We start from the raw sequence: 13,325 nt of genomic DNA, 5'->3' as shown, positions 1-13,325 counted from the left end.
TTTTGTAATTCATTCAAACTTAACTTGCTATCAACTTAAAATAGACTCTTGTATATATAGGCTGCTATATGTGAGACTCATGGTAACCCCAAAGCAAAAACCTATAGTAGGCACACAAAAGATAATGGGAAAGGAATCTAAGCATAACACCGTAGAAAGTCATCAAACCACAAGGGAAGAAGCAAGAGAAAAAGAAAAACAAAAATGAACTACCAAAACAGCCAGAAAACAAGTTAAACAATGGCAATAACTACATACCTATCAACAATTACTTTAAATATAAATGGACTATATTCTCCGATCAAAAGACATAGAGTGGCTAAGTGGATAAAAAAACAAGACCATCTATATTCTGCCTACAAGAAACTCACTTTAGATGTAAGTACCCAAACAGATTGAAAGTGAAGGGACAGAAAGTGAAGGGAAGATGTGTTTCATGCAAATGGTTACCAAAAGAAAACTGGGATAGCTATCCTTATATCAGAAAAATAGACTTTAAAGAAAAGAATATAGTAAAAGACAAAGATGGGCATTACATAACAATAAAGGGGCCAATTCAACAAGAAGATATAACATTTGTAAATATCTATGCACACAACATAGGATCACCTAAATATATATGGACAATATTAACAGTCCTAAAGGGAGAAATTGACAATACAATAATAGTAACAGACTTTAATACTCTACTTACATCAATGGATAGATCATCCAGACAGAAAATCAATAAGAAAACATTGGCCTTAAATGATACTTTAGACCAGATGGAGATATATATATAGATATAGATATAGATACAGATATAGAGCATTCCATCCAAAAGCAGCAGAATACACATTATTCTCAAATGCACATGGAACATTCTCCAGGATAGATCATATGCTAGTCCACAAAACAAGTCTCAATAAATTTAAGAAGATTGAAATCATAAGAAGCATTTTTTCCAATGACAATGGTATGAAATGAGAAATCAATTATAAGAAAAAAACTGGAAAAATCACAAATATGTGGAGATTAAACAACATGCTCCTGAACAAGTGGGTCAATGGAGAAATTGAAGGAAAAATCCAAAAATACCTTGAGACAAATAAAAATGGAAACACAACATACCAAAATCTATGGGATGCAGCAAAACAGTTCTAAAAGGGAAGTTTATAACAATACAGGCCTACTTCAAGAAACAAGAAAAATCTCAAATAAACAATCTAACTTTATACCTAAAGGAACTAGAAAAAGAAGAACAAATAAAGCCCAAAGTTAGTAGAAGGAAGGAAAAAATAAAGATCAGTGCAGAAATAACTGAAATAGAGATTAATAGATATACATACAACATAAGAGCACACAAAGGTTGAAAGCAAAAGCATGGAAAAAGACATATCAGGCAAATACTAGCCAAAAGATAGCTCTTGTAGCAATATTAATATCATCTAAAATTAGGGTAACTATATATAATTTATTGTATAAACCAGCATACCTTTGAGAATAAAAGGTATTATTAAGAATTACAACAGGAAAAGAGAAATAAACCAAGACTTCTTAGGCAAATCAGGATTTATGGTCAGTCATACAATACAAAATAAATCAAAAAGTATTATTAAGGATGAGGAAGGTCTCTAAAAATGATAATTCCCCAAGAATATGTGAAGCAAAAAGTGATAGAAATATAGGGAGAAACAGATGATATCCACCTTCACAGTGAAAGATTTCAGTATAACATTCTCAATCAATGATAGGTCAAGTAAACAAACAACAACAAAAAAAATCTGCAAGAATGTAAAAGATTTAATCATCTAAAAAAAAAATAGAGAGAGCTATGCACCCAAAACTTAAAGAAAACATTTTGTTAAGCACACATGAAACATTTACAAAAACTGAACATATACTAGGTCACAGAGAAACCCTAAACAAATTTCAAAGAATAGATATCACCCAAACCAGATCTTCTAACCACATGCAACTGAGATAGAAGCTAATATAAACAAAAATACTTGCATATTTGCTGGTGGGAATATAAACTGATGTAAGAGCATTGGTGGAAAGTTTGGCATGTCCTCCTAAAGTTAGAAATTCACATCAACTGTTTCACTTTTAGAAACATACTTGAAACTCTTGCACCTGTAAAACCAGCAAAAATATACAAGAATGTTTAGAGCAGGACTGCTCTCAATAATAAAAACCTGGAAACAACACGAACACTCAAGGAAAAATGGGAAAATAGATTATGGTTGGGTTCATTTTCTCCTGCTGCATAACAAATTACCACAAACTTAGTGGCTTAAAACAATACCCATTTACTGTCTCAAAGTTCTGTAGGTCAGTAGTCAGGACATACCGTGGCTGGGTTCTCTGCTCAGGGTCTCACCAGGCTGGATCAAGGTGTTGGACAGGGCAGCCATCCCATCCAAGGCTGGCGTTCACTTCCAAGCTCACTGGTTGTTGGCAAAATTCAGGTCCTAGTGGTTGTAGGGCAGAGGCCCCACTTTCTTGCTGGCTGTCAGCAGGCGCTGTTCTCAGCCTCTAGAAGCCACCTGTCACAGGGCCCTCTCTACAACATGACAGTCTTCTGCAAATTCCACTGCAGCTTTCCATCTCTGACTCCAGACCCAGATTTAAAGGGCTCATGTGATTGGTCCAGTGCCCTTTCTTAAGATCTGATTTGGGACCCCAATTATATCTGTAAAATCCCATCACAGCAGCACCTAGTGTTTGATTAAATAATGTGTATGCACACCAGGGCCTAGGAAGCTTCATGGCCCTTTTAGAATTCTGCCTTCCACAATGCTCGATTCATGTGATGAACATTATATAGCTTCAAATGGAATGAACGCAGTCACCTGCAACAATGTGCATGAGCCTTAGAAATTTAACATCATATGAAAAAAATATAGTCCCAAAAGACTCTAAATTAAAAACAACTAAAATTTTAAAAGTGCTTTTAAAGGATTACATAGAGATGCAACAGAGTGATATAAAAAAAAGAAAATAACGAGATGGTGGACTGGATTCTGGATGCCCCAGCTGGGGGGAGGCAGAGGGCCAGGTAGCTGAAGAGTTAGATGTAGGTTATTGTTAGGGGGTCTAGATTGGGGAGGGAAGAGGGTAAGTGGGTTCATAGATGTTATTATATTATTTTAAATAACTAACTAATACTGTGCTGTATGTCAATTAGAACTTAATAAAACTGGATAAATAAATAAATACTAAAAATAAAATAAAATAACTAATCTGAAGCAGGACAAATATGGACCAGTGATGAGAGAACGTCATGTACTGAGGATTATGATTAATAATTTCTATTCTGTGTACCTGAGGTCTAATTAAAGATGAAGAAGAAAAAATACTTCTTAAATGAAAGAACATATTATGGAATTGAAAAGTATATTCTCTCTAGGGCAGGCAAAGCCCTTGGGTTCCAGATAGCACCAAAGAGGCAGTGACTGATTTCTTCAGGACAAACTCGTCACCCCGGAAACCTTCCAAAATGTAAGTAGAAATTACCATTTGTTCTCAGAAACGCCTCATCTGAACATATCTGGGGAGATCGCCTGTCACTTCCACCACTCAAACCTCAGGCTTCCTGGTTTTCTGTTGCCTGCACCTCCCAAGTGCTGCTAGGTCCTTTGCACCAGCCTTTAAACACACTCAGGGCTCTCCCACTTGCGGGAGAAAAAGGGTAAGAATGAAGCAGGACCTCTCTCCTCCCTACACCCCACACGTGCAACACCAGCTCCCTCCCACGCTTTCCCAGCAAAACTTCCTGCAGACAAGTCCCCTACATTCTCGGTCTCAGTCCTCAGCCCATGCTTTCGCCCTCCCAACTGGACAACATGTGTGCTCCACCAGGTCACAGGCAACTGCTCAGCCCTTAACTCTCCTGACATTTTGGTGCCCTTTGACTCTGGACCACTTCCTCCGTGCATCCTTTTCCCTTGGCAGCTATCACAGCTCCCTGCTTTTTCTGTCATCTCCCTGACCCTCCTCTCCTGTCTCATCCACAGGCTCATCTTCCTCTGCTGTTCTGTACTTGTTGACGTTGCTTGTGGCTCTGTCCTCACACCCCTGGGCCCTGCTCCCTAATCTCTCTGGAGTAGCTCATCTGCTCTCACAGCATCAGTTGCCATTTGCACACTGCTGGTCTCCAAATCCTTCCTTGCAGCCGAAATCTTCCTCACTCTGGGTGCGTAGAACCAATTCCCTCCTGGAAACTTCTTCAATGACCCCCATACTTCCAATTCTCTCTGCCCCAAACTGTCATCTCTCCCTCTTCTTAAGAGGGCACTAATGCCATCAAGAGGGTTCATAGCATTTGTCTTGGAGTTTCTTACAGCTTTCCCTCTGTGGACACGGACTGAATTCTCCCTGGGTCGTTGCTTCCCAGGGATGCACGGGGACCTAGGTTTGAGTCCAAGGACCTTGATCTGCCCTTGCCAGCCTCATATGAGCTACCTGCCTTTTGGGGTTACTCCCGTAGAAAAGCGGGGTCTCCTGGGAATCCATCAGCTTTCTATGCCCAGAGTTCTCCCAACAGATGGTCATGGGCCATTGGGAGACTTGGGGTACCAGAGAAAACAATGAGGTTTAGGATTTTTTTTAAATCAATCTACATTTATGTAGTCACTCACTAGATGATATTTATTAATGTATATGCAAAATTAATTCATTGCCACAATGCAAAGTCTCAAGAGACTTCAGGAATCACATGGTCTAACAGGCATGTTCTAGATGAGAAAGTTGTCTCAAATCCCCTCATTTCTTTTTTTCTTTCCTTTCAAGCCCTGGTGGCACCCATTTCTCAAGCAAGCTTGGGGGATGATCTCGACTGCATTCAACTGCAGTGGCCACAAGGCCCTGGTACATTCCCCACAAGGTGAGGGTATGGGTAGAGCCAAGGTAAAGGGCAATGCTGGCTTAAAAAGCGGGGGAAAGAAGAAGGAAATGAGTCATTCTGAGAATCAGAAGTGGGGAAAGAGAGTCATGTGCCTGTGGCTTAGTCCCTTAGTTGAGGTTGGGGTGATGGGGGCAGCCACTCTTCATCGCTCACACAGGGGCACGACGTGTCAAGGCTGCAATGCCCTGAACTGCTATTAGTAGAGAGAGCTTGCAGCCGAGTTGAAAGAAGCAGCCCCTCGCTGCTCCTTTACTCCACGTGCCTGGGCTAAGGAGGGCAGCTGCACAAAGAGAGGCTAAATGTGATCAAACTACAGTTTGGGGTTTCTCGGTCAGAGACTCAGGGGAAGAGCTGACTCCACCATTGTCACACGTGCAAGTTCGAGGGAGAACTCAGAGCTTATCATGGGCACAGCATCTAGAATCCTAGCCTGGAGCCACCAAGTGCAAGTTAGAGCTAAGCCTCTGACCTCAGAAGTAAACTTGACCAATGAGCTGCTCACGCCAGAGTTGAGAACAGAGGCAGTTCTTGGACTCCTAATTTGGCGTTCTTTCCACTGAACTCCCCCCACCCCCAGGAGAGTAGAGAGGTGTAGGGGTGTGGATTTTATGAAGGGAAGGGTCAAACCCCTATCAGTACTCTCTTCAGTCCGGAGGAATTCCTTCACAAGTCCCCTCCCATTATGAAGTCTTTGATATACGAGAGTATTGTCCACGCACTCATTTTCAGCAGATGACTTTGCCACATACTTCCTGCAAAAAGCAAAAGTTGTCAGACACTCTCTTATCTTTTGCCTCCAAATCTACCCTCTCTCTGCCTTCCTTTCTCCTGTTACAAAAGGCAAAACGTCCCCTCTACCTAAGACCAGCCCCTCCAGTGTTCCTGGATTCCCCACTCCTATCTCAACAATTTCACTCTTGCCTTTATCTCCTCTCTTCCCCATTATCAATTTACCACTCTCTATAGGACCATTCTCAATAGACTGTGAACATGCATAGTAATCTCCCATCTTAAAAATACCCATCCCTTAAAACAACGCGATACCACTACACACCTATTAGAATGGCTAAAATGCAAAACACTGACAGCACCAGATGCTGGTGAGGATGTGAAGAAGTGAGAACTCTCATTCCTTGCTGATGGAAATGCAAAATGGTGTGGCCACTTTGGAAGACCATTTGGTAGTTTCTTACAAAACTAAATATAACTCTTAAAATATAATCCAGCAATTGCACTCTTTGACATTTACCCATGAGTTGAAAACGTTCACACAAAAACCTGCACATGGATTTTTTTTTTAATTAATTAATTTATTTATGTTTGGCTGTGTTGGGTCTTCGTGGCTGTGCACAGTGTTTCTCTAGTTGCGGCGAGTAGGGGCTACTCTTCGTTGCGGTGCGCGGGCTTTTCATTGCAGTGGCTTCTCTTGTTGCGGAGCATGGGCTCTAGGCGCGAGGGCTTCAGTAGTTGTGGCACGTGGGCTCAGTAGTTGTGGCTCACAGGCTCTAGAGTGCAGGTTCAGTAGTTGTGGTGCACGAGCTTAGTTGCTCCGTGGCATGTGGGATCTTCCCAGACCAGTGATCGAAGCTGTGTCCCCTGCATTGGCAGGCGGATTCTTAACCACTGCACCACCAGGGAAGTCCAGCATGGATGTTTATAGCAGCTTTATTCATAATGGCCAAAACTTGGAAGCAACCAAGATGTCTTTCAATAGATGAATGGATAAACAAATTGTCTTACATCCATACAATGGAATATTACTCAGCACTAAAAAGAAAGGTACTATCAGGTCACAAAAAGACATGGAGAAACCTTAAATGAATATTGCTAAGTGAAAGAAGCCAGTCTGAAATGTCTATGTACTGTATGATTCCAACTGTATGTCATGCTAGAAAAAGCAAAAGTATGGAGATAGTAAAAAGATCAGTGTTTGCCAGGGGCTAAGGAGGAAAAAATGAGGAACAAATAGATGCAGCACAGGGCATTTTTAGAAACTAACTCTGTGTGATACTGTAATGGTGAGTACATGACATTATACATTTGTTAAAACTCATAGAATGTACAGCATGAAGAGTGAACCCTAATGTAAACTAGGCACTTTAGTTAATAACAATGTATCCACATTGGCTCAGCAATTGTAACAAATGTACCACACTATTACAAGATATTAATAGAGGAAACTGGAGGGAGGGGTAAGATGGGAACTCTCTGTACTTTCCACGCAATTTTTCTATAAATCTAAAACTGCCTTTAAAAATTAAGTCTATTAATTAAAAATTAAAAATATTCAATGGCCCATGAATATCCATGGCCCACCCTGGCTCCCACCCCTTTCCTCTGCTCACTGTCACAACAAAACTTCTTCAAAGTTGTTTCCTCTCCTTTCTCACCTCCCATTTTTGTTTCTAACCCTCTCTCCCTGTGTCAGTTTCCTACTGCTGCTATAAGAAATTAGTACAATCTCAGCCGCTTAAAACAAATTTATTATCTTGCAGTTTTGGAGGTCAGCCCTAAAATCAAGATGACAGCAGGGCTGTGTCTTCTGGAGACTGTAGGGGAAGGTCCATGTCCTTGCCTTTTCTAGCTTCTGAAGGCCACCTGCATCCACTGGCTCACGGCGCCTATCCTCCATCTTCAAGGACAGCATCTTCCAATGTCTGGCCTCTCCTTCTGTCCTCACATCTTCTTTCTCTGACTCTGATCCTCCTGTCTCCCTTTTATATAGGCCTCGTTATTACCCTGAGCCCACCCAAATAATCCAAGATAATCTGTCCTTCTCAAGATCTTTAATCACATCTGCAAAGTCCCTTTTACCACATAAGTTAACATAGTCACAGATTCTGGGGATCAGGATGTAGACATCTTTGGGAGCCATTATTCAGCCTCTTCTCTAACTTGGCTCCACTGAGACAGCTCTTATCAAGAGATTACCGGCAGCCTCTGAGTGGCAAAGCCCTGGTCACTAGTTAGTCTTACTTAACCCCTCAACACATTCGACAGAAGTGATCAAGAAATTCTCTTCTCTCAGCTTCCATGACATCCAGCCTCTCGGTTTCCTCCCAACCACACTGACCATGTATGACTTTTTTTTGGTTGTTTTTTTTGCCTTGCTTCCCTCCTGGCCATCTAAACATTGGTGAAACCCAGGGGCCCGGTCCTCATCTGTCTTCTCCATGTGTTCTTTAGGTGACCCCACACAACTGATTATTTAACATTTCAGCTCTATGCTGATGATGTGCAAATTTATAATTCCGGCTCATACCTTTCCACAAAGACCCAAAATTGTATTACCTCACTGCTTCCTTCTTGGTACATCTTCAATAAAATTTTACTCTTAAACAATCACAAACTTACAGAAAAGTTGAACTACAGTACAGAGACCTTTATTTCTGAACCATTTTCTGGTGCCCCCATCACCCCTAAATACTTTTGTGTTTATTTCCTGCAAACAAGAACACACTTCTATATAAACTACAATACAGCCTCACAATCAGGAACTCAACTTTGATACATGAATGCCATCTAATCCTCTGACCCTCTTCAGGTGTCACTGGTCATGCCCTCTCCGGTTAAAAGGATCCGTCTCAAAGTCACAGATTGCATTTAGTTGTCATGTCTCTTTAGTTTCCTTTAGTCTTGAATGGTTCCTCAGACTTTGACCGTCACAACTTAACCTCCGTGACTTTAGGAGACTAGCGGCCAGAGATTTTGGAGAATGTCCCTCTCTCTGGTTACGCACATTTGACAGAAGTGTCACAGATGTAATATTGCTCCCTGTTGAGTGGTGTGGAATTTTACTTTGTTCCATCGTTGATGGTGTTCGATTGCATTGTTTGGTTAAGACGACCTCTGCCAGTATTTGCCACTGTAAAGCTACTCTGGTCCCCTTCGTAATTAGTAACTATTTTTGCAGCCCCACCCTCTAGGAACTCTTGGCTGCAGACTTCTCATAGCTCAGATCTCAGCCCAGATGTCCTCAGCTGAGAAAGGCCCTCCCAGACCAGCCAGGCACCCTCCAGCTCACCACCTGTTGTTTTGTCTTCATGTCACTCTGCAGTTATATTGTTTATTAATAGTTTGTACCACTATCACCCCCACCTCCCCACCCACTGGAACATAAGCTCCAGAGGACAGCAGGAACTTGGCCTGTGTCATATACTCTACTGACTCCAAAACCTACAAGAGTGCTTGGCATGGGCGGGTACTCAATGAATATTTCTGAATGAATGAACAAATGTGTATTTTTAAAAATATAGTAGACTTTATTTATGGGACAATAGAGCATATAGTACAGAGATTTCCCACAGGCCTCTTCTCCTCCACACAGTTTCCCCTATCTTTAACATCTTGGGCTAGTGTGGTACCTTTGTAACAATTGATGAGCCAATATTGATACATTAATATTAACCAAATGCTGTAATAGTTTGTAGAATAGAATTCACTGTTTGTGTTATACAGTTCTATGGGTTTTGATGAATGCATGATGTCATGTATCCACCTAGTCTGATAATTCCAGATTCTCTGTCACATCTTAGTCTTGTTCTCAGGCTTACTCTGTCTCTTCAGATTGTGTTTTTCCTGCTTTTTTTTTTCCTTATACTTTTTGTAGAAAGTTGGACATGATGTATCAGATAACAGGAGCTGAGATAAATAATCCTTTACTGTGAAGTGTCATGTTTATCTGGTTAAGAGTTAGTCTGTGTTTAATGCTTGCTGCCCCTGTAGGTGTCAGAGGCTTTGATTTCTTCCAGTATCTTCATTTTTTGTCTTCCCTGTTGTCTCTGGGTTTCCCTAGAAACTCTCTCTTAAATAGAGTTGTAATCCACTGGAGTCTTATGGGTGTGGTGGAAGGTTTTGTGGAGGGGAAACATTCAATAATCTTAAAATTAAGTTTCAGGGTTTGTTTTTTCTTTTTAATGAGCCTGAACCTCTGGACTGAGACCCTCAGAGGAGTTTCTTAGCCTCTGTCCCTCTGTTTTTCCTCCCCTTATGACAAGAAGGTTTGAGGGGGCTGCGCTGTCTAATTGCCTTTGAGCTGGGTCACAGTAGACTTGGCTAAAATAATTCCCCTTGAAAGCAGGCTTTTTTTTTTTTTTTAAACAGAACACTCTCAGTGTATTTCAGATGGTTACTTTTCACCTCCCTCTGGCTAAACAGGAAGGAAGCTTTCTCTTCCTTCTGGTGGGGCACCTGTGAAAAAAGCTCAAGAAAGTAGGAGGACCCCACTAAGACCAGGTCCCCAGGAGTTTTGGGGTTTTTTTTGTTTTGTTTTTTTGAAATTTAGAGAAAAAATGTATTGAAGATCTGAAAAACTATTTCTAAAAAGATTGACTTTTCCAGAAAATGGTAGCTACACAATGCATTGCATCTATCATGTTAAAGTGCGCATTAGACACGAATACAAAAACCATGAAACAAGCCACCATTCTCTGACAATCTGAGCAAAGATAAAATGCCTAAGGAACAACATGGATGACTTGCAAAGGATGGGGTCTTTACTGTAAGCACCATAAAAAAAAGGGGGGGCACAACTGGACGAGTGTCTTCAGTTATACACACTGAACTGAGCTTTAGGCACTAGGAATCAGAGCATTTTGTCATATAGTATTAACACATATTCTAAAAGTGCGTAGTGTCAAAGGAATAAAACCACTAGCATTCAAAAGCAGCTTTGTCAACTAAGCAATAAAACACTCTACAGTATGTCTCTCTGTTGTCCATCATTGAATACACTGGTAGCAACTTTGAAATGAAAAAAAAAAAAGAAAGAAAAGAAAAAAGGAGCTGTAACCCCTTTTATTTGCTGTTTAAAATCAAACAGAAAAAAAAATCACTTCTGTCATACACTAATATTTCCAAAGTACATTATTTGTACAAGAGAAGCACTAAGAAACAAATATGTGTTTACAGAGATCCAAACATGAGTGAGTATAAGCACCTCACACAGCTTTCCGATGGTACTCAGGAGAAGCCACTTCATAATCGCTGGCGCTAAACAAAGTTGCAGAGTTCTTTGCCAGGTATTTTAGGAAATCATGAAGACAATTCAGTAATAAAGCAAGGCTCTTCTCATCCAGAGGTGTATAGGCCAGCATTGCTCCAATACGTACAAATAATCTCAGTAGATGTGGCACTCCGTACACCGGGGACATAGGCGTATCAGGGTGATCTGCGAGGATTTCAGCATACTGTGGTCTCTCAAATTTGTAGAGTAGCTGGGTGCCCAATTGCATTGAAGTATTCCTTTAGCCCTGCCACAATTTCATTAACAGCATACTCCTTATTATCTGTGTTTCCTCGAGATTTCTCGTAATTTGCAAAATCCTCTAGAACAGAATCCACATTCTTCTTGGCAGGAAGATAAAAGAGCTGTTTTTGCCGGGTAATTAAGTCCCAGTCATCAACAAGCCATGGTTTTAGTTCTTCAGGAATCTTTAACTTCAACTCTGTTCACGAATGTTTCCTCATTTTCAACAGTCGGATCTACTCGGGCCCTTTTCTTGTGAGGCGGCTGAGGTGTCTCACTGGTGCCACCACCATCTCCATTTCCAGGTGTTTTCTGTTTGTTCTTTTTTTGTTTTCACTTCAACATTTTTCTGTTGCAGACCAGAAGTCTTCTTTCCAGGGGCAGCCCCTCTCATCTTCCCCTCTGCATACTGCTCCTGACTGGCTTTTTGAAATTCTTGTTGTTTCTGCAAATTGGCGTCCGCGTATTTGAGTACTCTGCTTTCTGGAACCCATTCATCCCAATTTTTATTCCAACCACTGTAATGTATAAAGTATTTCACCTGTTTATCCTTTACGGCCACCTTTACACACTTTGCTCCATAAAGAAGAGGTCCATGGAAGCACAGCACTCTCTCACCCTCCTGGAATTTAGGTTTCCGGTCCTGCTTGGGCACCAATTTTAAGTGATTGGCCGCCCCCTCCTCCTTCTCCCACCACCCCGACTACTGCCCCCTACTCTCTACCCCGCCCAGCTCCGCGTCAGACACACCTTCAGGCACCGCCAGCTCCACATCCGGGGCCGATCTTTCCCCAGGATTTTTTAACTCTCAAGCTAGTCCACGCTCAGCCTCCAGCAGGAAGTCAAGCACGGTTTGTTTCCCTGTTTTCTGAGGCTTCTGCTCCTTGTCCACTGATTCTCTGCATTTGCCCGTCTCTCCAGTTTTGGGGGCTGCAGTTTGCCCTGTGACCTCAATTCACTAATGCATCTAAGAAGAGTTGATTTTTCTAGTGGTTCAGCTTTTCTCTTGTGAAGAGTGGAGTGACAAAATTCTAAACTCTTTACATCTTGGGGTGGACAGCATTTGTTTTTTGTTTTGTTTTGTTTTTTTAATTTTTGGCTGCATTGGGTCTTCGTTGCTGCACGTGGGCTTTCTCTAGTTGCAGAGAGCGGGGGCTACTCTTGGTTGAGGTACGCAGGCTTCTCATTGCGGTGGCTTCTCTTGCTGCGGAGCATGGGCTCTAGGCGCGCGGGCTTCAGTAGTTGTGGCACGCGGGCTCAGTAGTTGTGGCGCACAGGCTCAGTAGTTGTGGCGCATGGGCTTAGTTGCTCCACGGCATGTGGGATCTTCCCGGACCAGGGCTCGAACCCGTGTCCCCTGCATTGGCAGGTGGATTCTTAACCTCTGCGCCACCAGGGAAGTCCAGCATTTGTTTTTAAACAAATCTTTTCCCTGATTGTATAAGTAAAAATTTTTACCTAGAAAATTTAGAAAGTAAAAAGAAAAAAAAAATCATATATAATCACCCAATCTTCAATTAGTCATAGTTAACATTTTGATATATTTTTAGTTGTAATATATGCATATGTCTTTATAAAAAGGTACATGCAATTTTGTATTGGCTTTCCTCCACTTTCAGAGACTATTTCTGCATCTTCTCTTAAACTGCTGCTGAAAACATCTTCAATGTTGAATGTCTTTTGTGAGGACCAAGGCCCCATGATGAGTTCCCTTCAGGTTTTATGGGGCTGGTGGGAATTCTGCTCCTCTTGAAGACTAAGGATAACATGTGAAGCAGTCTGACATCCTCTTACGATCATCTCTGTGCCTTTTGTACAAAGGGGCAACAGCAAATGTTAGTTAATTTGATGAATGAAAATGTTCTTTTTTAACATCTACAAAAAGTGTGAAACATCCTACTCCTCCCTTGTCACAAAACTGAAAGTGAAACTGAATTCTCAATTAGAATTATCTAGATGGTTAGTTTTTTTTTTTCTTCTCCTCCTTCAAAAGGATTTTAACATGTACATTTCAGTAGCTTTAATGTTTAAAATATACATACATTTGGGACTTCCCTGGCGGTCCAGTGGTTAAGAATCTGCCCTTCCATTTCTGGGGGCACGGTTCCAACCATGGTTGGGGAACTAGCATCCTGCATCTGGCATGCCCCTGGGCATGGCCAAAAAATAAATAGAAATTAAAAAAAAATT

The 13,325-nt window shown here is 41.4% G+C and overlaps 1 pseudogene; it reads right to left on the bottom strand.

Annotated features, from left to right (window-relative positions):
- Positions 1 to 10,827: 10,827 nt before the first annotated feature.
- LOC133093149 (mortality factor 4-like protein 1) lies at positions 10,828 to 11,671 on the bottom strand (annotated as a pseudogene).
- Between the last annotated feature and the right edge of the window lie 1,654 nt (positions 11,672 to 13,325).

Source organism: Eubalaena glacialis, chromosome 6 (assembly GCF_028564815.1).
Source record: "Eubalaena glacialis isolate mEubGla1 chromosome 6, mEubGla1.1.hap2.+ XY, whole genome shotgun sequence".
In the NCBI taxonomy this organism is placed as follows: Eukaryota; Metazoa; Chordata; class Mammalia; order Artiodactyla; family Balaenidae; genus Eubalaena; species Eubalaena glacialis.
This window is presented reverse-complemented; position numbering and strand designations above follow the sequence as displayed.